The sequence below is a fragment of the Camelus ferus genome, chromosome 3, assembly GCF_009834535.1.
Source record: "Camelus ferus isolate YT-003-E chromosome 3, BCGSAC_Cfer_1.0, whole genome shotgun sequence".
NCBI lineage: Eukaryota > Metazoa > Chordata > Mammalia > Artiodactyla > Camelidae > Camelus > Camelus ferus.
This window is the reverse complement of record NC_045698.1, coordinates 107,733,336-107,740,841: the sequence shown is the minus strand read 5'-3', so window position 1 is coordinate 107,740,841 and position 7,506 is coordinate 107,733,336. Positions and strand designations below refer to the sequence as shown.

The 7,506-nt window shown below is 38.5% G+C and overlaps 1 pseudogene; it reads right to left on the bottom strand.

Moving 5' to 3' along the window:
• Nucleotides 1–943: 943 nt before the first annotated feature.
• LOC102509337 lies at nt 944–6,996 on the bottom strand (annotated as a pseudogene).
• Nucleotides 6,997–7,506: the final 510 nt, after the last annotated feature.

Genomic DNA, 7,506 nt, shown 5'->3' with positions numbered 1-7,506 from the left:
AGAAATTACAAGGAAACTTGAAGCCAAGTGTCATGGACTCCAGTTCCAATACTACCATCAACGTGCTCACACTTCTTCTCTGGGATGGTAAGAACTCTATCAGTAATGTGAGAGACCACGTGGTCTTTTACGTCTCCTCTAATTCTGTTTCTGGGTGATTGAATCTTTTCAGCATTATCAAGCAGTACTGTCACTGTGGCTTGAATATAAGTATGGTCACACCAGTACTTGAATTAAGCCGTCAGAGCCAGGATTCAGCCACCATAGTGCAGAACATGGGATTATTGTCTAGAGCAGTAAAACCTGGTATTCATAACTAAAAGCAATGTGAGATCCTAAACTGGGTTCCAGAACAACAAAAAGATAATTGGTGGGGAAAAAAAGGTAAAAATCTGAATAAAATCCATAGCTGGTCATTCGTATGGTTCCAATAGTAATTGATAGGTGTACTGTATTATTGGGTAAAATATTAACATTGTAAAAAGCTGGCTGAAGTGATCATCGGAACTTTCTATACTATCTTTGCAACTTTTCTATAACCCTAAAATTATTTTAAAAGAACAAGAAAAAATCTACTATAGGAATCACCTCAAGTGCATGTGGAAAATGCAGATTTCTCCAACTCCAGAGACATGGAAATAATAATCCTGGAGCAGAGCCCAGTAATCTGCATTCCAACAGATATACAAGGAGTTTCAGATGTGGATTTTTCAGGGATCATAGTTGGAGAAACTGTGATCTGAAAGGAATACTGATTCTTGGTAAAGTAAGTGATAATGTGAGATGAGTAAATGGAAAATAAAACCCGTAGCTATAAAAAGGCTATTGGGTAAGATTTAGATTTTTCCCCCCTTTTTTGAAAGATTTTGCTAAAGGACTTCATACAGCAACATGGAGACTCCAGATCCAACTGCCAAGGAGACCCTGTTACTGTGCGTACTATTCAGGGCATGGCAGGTGGGTCTGGCTTCGTACCCTTCCGTTCTGAGACAGAGGCAGTGGGCAGTATCTCATTTTGGGTTCCACAATGCTCACATGGTCAGGCAGGGGCTTTGTAAGGCCAGTCGTACAACTTGGGTCCCAAGACAGCATGATCTTCACCTTGATGCCCAGCATAACCTGTCTGAGCATCATATGGTACACGGCAGTATCAATATCATAGTTAAAAGGGCCCCCACTGTGGATCCTCAGGCCATCCACAACCTTCACAGATTTAGTCCTCTGTCTGCAGAATTGCCCAGACACCATGACCTCACAGGCTTTGGCCCCACTCTCCACGATGACCTGAGCACACCATAGCAGGCCTTCCATATGGCAAATTGTCCTAGGAGTCTGTAACACAGAGAATTTTCCTGGGCAATGTGACACAGACTTCTTGTGCCCACCTTTTTAGGATACCTCCACCAGCTGATGCATAAATGCAGGCAAGGTATTAATCTGCTGGGCCTCAGATTCCTCACTGATAAAAGAAGAAGTTCTACCTATGGAATTCTGATGGCCATTCCTGTATAGTATATAAAGGGAATGTCCAGAGTGGTAAATAGGTGTTTCTAAAACCTTAGATCGGCAGCCACAGGTCTCTCCTGGCACCTCTGAAGAATGCTCCTTCCTCTCCTACAGCCTCCAACAGGACAAGGCTCTGTACAGCACTGTTTCCATGCATGCAAGTATCTGGCACTGCAGTGACTTAAACGCAGTCACAAAGGAGACACAACCATGCTGAAAAAACACATCACTGTGACAAGGTCAGCAGTGGGGGACATTAGATTTTGAATTTGTTTCCTTGAGTGGAGAAGCAGACACTGTAGTTCTGATAGCAGGCTCTTTTACTCTGTGAAACAGGAATCCTAACTTCCATCCGTGAAGACTCTGGGGAAAGGAAATGAGGTCTCTGGTTCCAGACGTTTCATTAGAGAGCAGTTTTGTACCAGATGAGGCCATAGACTCCGAGCTACCACGTCTCTACAGAGACCCTGCCCAGAGGAAGAGAGAGATTTAAGTCAGCTCAGAGGAACTGCAGTTAAAAGGGGCACTGACTAGAGTTGCCTTAGCTTCTTGCTGGACTGTCCACCTCTGCTGAGTATGTGTACCCAAGCACACTAGCATGACTGTAAACTTCCCAAATCACAGGAGAATAAGGGATATATCCAAACAAAAATTCCTCTAGGGCAGGTAAGATGCCAACCTCACCTCTTCCAAATATGTTGACCTGATTCAAGAGTTTAGGTAGATGAAATGTTTCTAATGGTATCTATGAATCAACTCTAAGTTTTGTTTTCCCAGATGTACAGAAAGGACATCAGAAGAACATATGATACCAACATTTTCTGAGTGCAAAAATGTTGTTATTATAAAACATAATATAGCATATTTAACTTTATTCAACCTTGGTTTTCTCATTTCTGAAAAGGGCTAATAAAACCTACGAAATTTAATTTGAATCTTGACAATAATTACATGAGTTTTAATTTATGTTAAATTATTCACATATATATGAAAAAGGAAAGTGAGCTTAAACATCTAAATTTCCTAATTAGATATTAAGTGCAGTCAAATACAAGAGCTGAGGAGGGTGTAGCTCAGTGGTAGAGCACATGCTTAGCATGCATGAGGTCCTGGGTTCAATCCCCAGTACCTCCATTAAAAATAAATAAATAAATTACCTCTCCCTCAAAGAGCACGTGTGTGCACATGCACGCACACACACAAAATAAATGTAAGAGCTGGCGCTTGAACCCAGATCCTACAATTCAAAAACCCACACATCTATTAGGATGACTCCAGGCAAACAACCATTAAGTCTGGTCTTTTCACGAAAGCAACAGTGAACTTCTGACTCTAAAGCATAAAAAGAAGACAAATTGGGTGGGGTCGGGTGGGATCTCTTTCAAATCTGGTTTGTCAGTGTGGTAGTTTGTGATTAAGCACAGTTTCCTAAGAATAAAATGTATTTGCTAAGTAGAAACAGTTTCCATGACATCTGGAAACCAAGATGCTACCTCAGTATAATGAACAGAAAGTATTTCTATTTATTCCAGATACGCTGGTCTTCTGGATTTAAAATGAGAGATGATGAAATGGGAAGAATTAAACAGAGTGGGTAAACTACAAGACGGCAGTTTAACTGAATTAGGAGTTTGGTTTTCCTTTAGGTTTGTTCTGTTTTATGTCAGGGAAAGAGCCTGTTATGTTTTGCCAGGACACTGCTTATGGCAGTGCAACTTTTCTGCCTCCTGACTCTAGAGGGCACATTCCTAATCATTACATATTTGTTGAGGTATTACAGTAATTTTCAGGCAGATAACAAACAATAAAGGGATTTGAGGAAGTCTACACTGAAAGTACTTCCTCAAGTTACTTTATTGTCATCTGCCTTCAAATTAGTATATTATCATACTATCATTTGTGATGATACATTTTTTAACGTAGACACTTCCTGATTTCACGCTGTATTACAAAGACAATCAAAACAGTATCGTGCAAGAAAACAGACACACAGACCAGTGGATCAGAACAGAGATCAGACATAAAGCCATGCATATTCGGTCAACTACTTTTTGACAATGGAGCGAAGAACATATATGGCTAAAGGATAGTTCCTTTAATAAAAGCTGTTGAGAAAACTGGATAGTGGCATGCAAAAGAATGAAGATGGAAACTTCACACCACTCACAAAACGTAACTCAAAATGGATCAAAGACTTAAATGTAAGACCTGAAACCACAAAATTTCTAGAAGAAAACAGCAAACAAGTTTCTCTGGCAATGATTTTTTGGATAAGACACCAAAAGCAGAGGCAATAAAAGTTAAAATAAACAAATGAGTCTGTATCAAACTAAAAAGCTTCTGTAAAACAAAGTAAAAAATAATTCAAAAAGGCAATCTACAGAACGGGAGAAGATACTTAAAAACCATATATCTAATCAGCATTTAATATCCAAAATATATAAAGAACTCATACAACTCAGTAGCAAAAATAAACAACTAAAAATGGGCAAAGGACTTCAAGAGACATTCTTCCAAAGACATTCAAATGGCCGATAGGTATATGAAAAGGTGCTCTACATCACCAATCATCAGGGAAATGCAACTCAGAAGCATAATAAGATATCACTTCACACCTGTCAAGATGGCTATTTATAAAGTAGATAAGAGACAACAACTATTGGTGAGGATGTGGAGAAAAGGGGACCCTTCTGCACTGTTGGTGAGAATATAAATTGGTACAGCCATATGGAAAACAGTATGGCTGTTCCCCCCCCCCAAATTAAACATACAACTACCATATGAGCCATCAATCTTGCTCCTGGGTATATAGCTAAAGGAAGTGAATTCAGTATATTGAAGCACACTCACATTCAATGCATTATTCACAATAGCTAAGATGTGAAAACAACCCCAAATGTCCTCCAAAAGATGAACAGATAAAGATGTGAGACATATATATACAGACAATCCCAACTTACGATTTTTCAACTTTAGAATGATGTGAATGTGACATGAATTCAGTGGAAACAGTCCTTCCAACTTTGGATTTTGACCTTTTCCTGAGCTAACAATGTGCTGTTAGATACCCTCTTGCGATGCTGGGCAGTGGCAGCCACTGCAGCCCCCAGGCAGTCACACGATCATCGTCACAAGGGTAAATAACCAACACCTACCACTATTCTGTTGATCACTTTCAATACAGTATTCAGTAAACTATATGAGCTATTCAACATTGTATTATAGACTAGGCTTTGTATTAGGTGATTTTTGCCCAACTATGGGCAAATATAAGTGTGCTGAGAATGTTTAAGATAGGTGAGGCTAACCTGTGAGGTTTGGTAGGTTAGTTGTATCAAACACATTTCAACTTACGATATTTTCAACTGATGATGGGATTATTGGAATGTAAATCCATCATAAGTGAAGGAAGAGCTGTATACACGCATTTAAAATATATAATATTTTATGTATGTGTATATATATCTTATATTTTATCATATATTTTATATATAATGGGATATTATTCAGCTATAAAAAAGGAAATTTGGTCATTTCCTACAACATAGATGGAATTGGTGGACAATATGCTAAGTGAAATAACCCCAAAAGACAAAGACAAATATTTCGTATTATTTACATGTGGAATCAAAAAGGTATCACTCACAGGTGGAATCTTAAAAAAAAGAAAAAAGCCTGTTTCATAGAAACAGAATAGAATGGTGGTTGCCAGGGACTGTGGGAGAAGAACTATGGTGATCTAGGTCAAAGGGTACAAACCTTCAGATGTAAGAGTAAGTTCTGAGGATCTAATGTACAGGATAGTGAGTATAGTTAATACTGCAGTATTTTATGGTTCAAAGTTGCTGAGAGCAAGTTTTATGCTTTCTTAACACACACACAAACACACATACAAAGAGGTAACTACATGAGGTGATAGATGTATTAATTATTTTGATCTTGGTAATCATTCTACAATGTGTATGTATATCAAATCATCACATTGTATACTTTAAATACATACAATTGTATCTGTCAATTATGAACACTTTTTTCCTCACTAAAGCTGGAAAAAAATATTTACCGTTAGATGATACTGATGTGGTGCTTTGCCTTAGAATCACAAAGGAAGGAAAAGGAAAGAATCATCTGAAGCTTAAGTCACAGTATAAAACCCAGTGCCTTTGTAGGCAAGATACTAAACCCAGCAAACATGCAGTAATCAACAGGAAATGGTAACAGGCTCAGCAGCGGTGGCCGCTCCTTTCTTGCTGGGTCCTCTCTTCCGTCTCACTTGAGTTCCACACGTGCTTAGGCGGCCCATGATCGTGGATCAGCGTCACAGTCTTCTCTCTCTCTGTTTCGGATCAAATGGCCCAGTATCGCTAGAGAAATTCATTTCACTGTGTCAACTGGTGTATCTACAATTTCATGAGCTGGAGCTACTTACAAGCTTTATACTTTTCTTGGTCAGTTCACTTTCCCATCCTTCCTGGCAATTTTGTAAGCTTTTACCACTCTTTTTAAGCCCCGTACTCAGCCTTTGTCTCTCTCTCTTAGCAGATGGCTTTGCCTCTCTTTCAGAAAACAAATGATACCATCAAATGTTATTTGTATCAACTTCCTACTAAGCTCCCAACCATCAACTTATCTGCATTTATACCAATCACCACCTTTACTCCCCTAGTCTTTGAAAATAATATACTATGGTATTCCCTCCGGAAGCCGTTCTCTTTGTATATGCTTGCTTCTTTTTTAACCCTTTGTTTATATATATTCAACTGTAGCCTGAACAACTTCACCTGGATCTTCCATAGCTTCCTGAAATGCAGCTTGTCTAAACTCATTCTCCCCTGTAAACTGTTTTTCCCTACCAGTATTCTAGATGTCACATAGTACCATGAAGTTGTAAATCCCAGGTTTATCCCTGACTTTAGTTTTTCTCTTATCTGCACATAAAATATGATTATCCTTCTAATCAATCATTAGAAATCTCACTGATTTTGTCTTTTAAATGCTTCTTGAATCTGATCTCTGCACCCTTAACGTATTCCACACTTCCCCTGTTTCTGGATATTATTCCTCTTGTGGACAACATCCTAAGGATGTCATTTCCTCGTGTGTGTGTGTGTGTGTGTGTGTGTGTTTCTTTTCTAATCCTTCTTCGACATGGTCCCAGGGGTATTTATATAAAATGAAAACCTGAACACATTATGCTTTGCCTAAGACCCTTCACTGGATACCTACTGACCAACATTTCCAACCTCATCTCACACTTGACCACCACGCCTGCTTAGAAAAACTCACTGCTGGCCTTTTAAGCTTCAGAAAATTCAAATCTATGGGTAATTCTTTACACATACCTCTATATCGCTGCTTGTGTTATTTCCTCTTAATGAAATGTCCTTCAACTCTGCCCTTTTCTCTCTGATAATTCTTTACCCACCTCTAATTTTACTTCACAAATTCTCTCAGACATCACCTTTTCAGGAAGGCTTCTGTAAACATCATGTTGCCTCACTAGGTTAGACGACTCATATTCCATACTCCCATAATACCTACGATATGATTTCATCACTGTTCTGAAACGTTGTATTATGATTTGTCATTCTGTGTCTTTTCTCCTCCACTACAATTCAATTTTTAGAGAAAGAATAGGCAAAAGGGGAAGTTTACAGCAATATAGGCTTTCCTCAAAAAACAAGAAAGATGTTAAACAACCAACCTAACCTACCACCTGAAAGAATTAGAAAAAGAACAAACAAAACATAAGTCAGCAGAAGGAGAGAACGGAGGGGAGGGAGGATATACATAAAATAGAGATTTAAAAACAATAGAAAAATCATTCAAACCAAGAGCTGGTTTTTTGAAAGAGTAAAGAAAATTGACAAACCTCTGGCCAGGATCACCAAGAAGAAAAGAGAGAGAACACAAATAAGTAAGAAAGCAAAATGGAGAAATTACAACACCACAGAAATACAAAAATCCATAAGCAAATACTCTGAACTGTATGGCAACAAA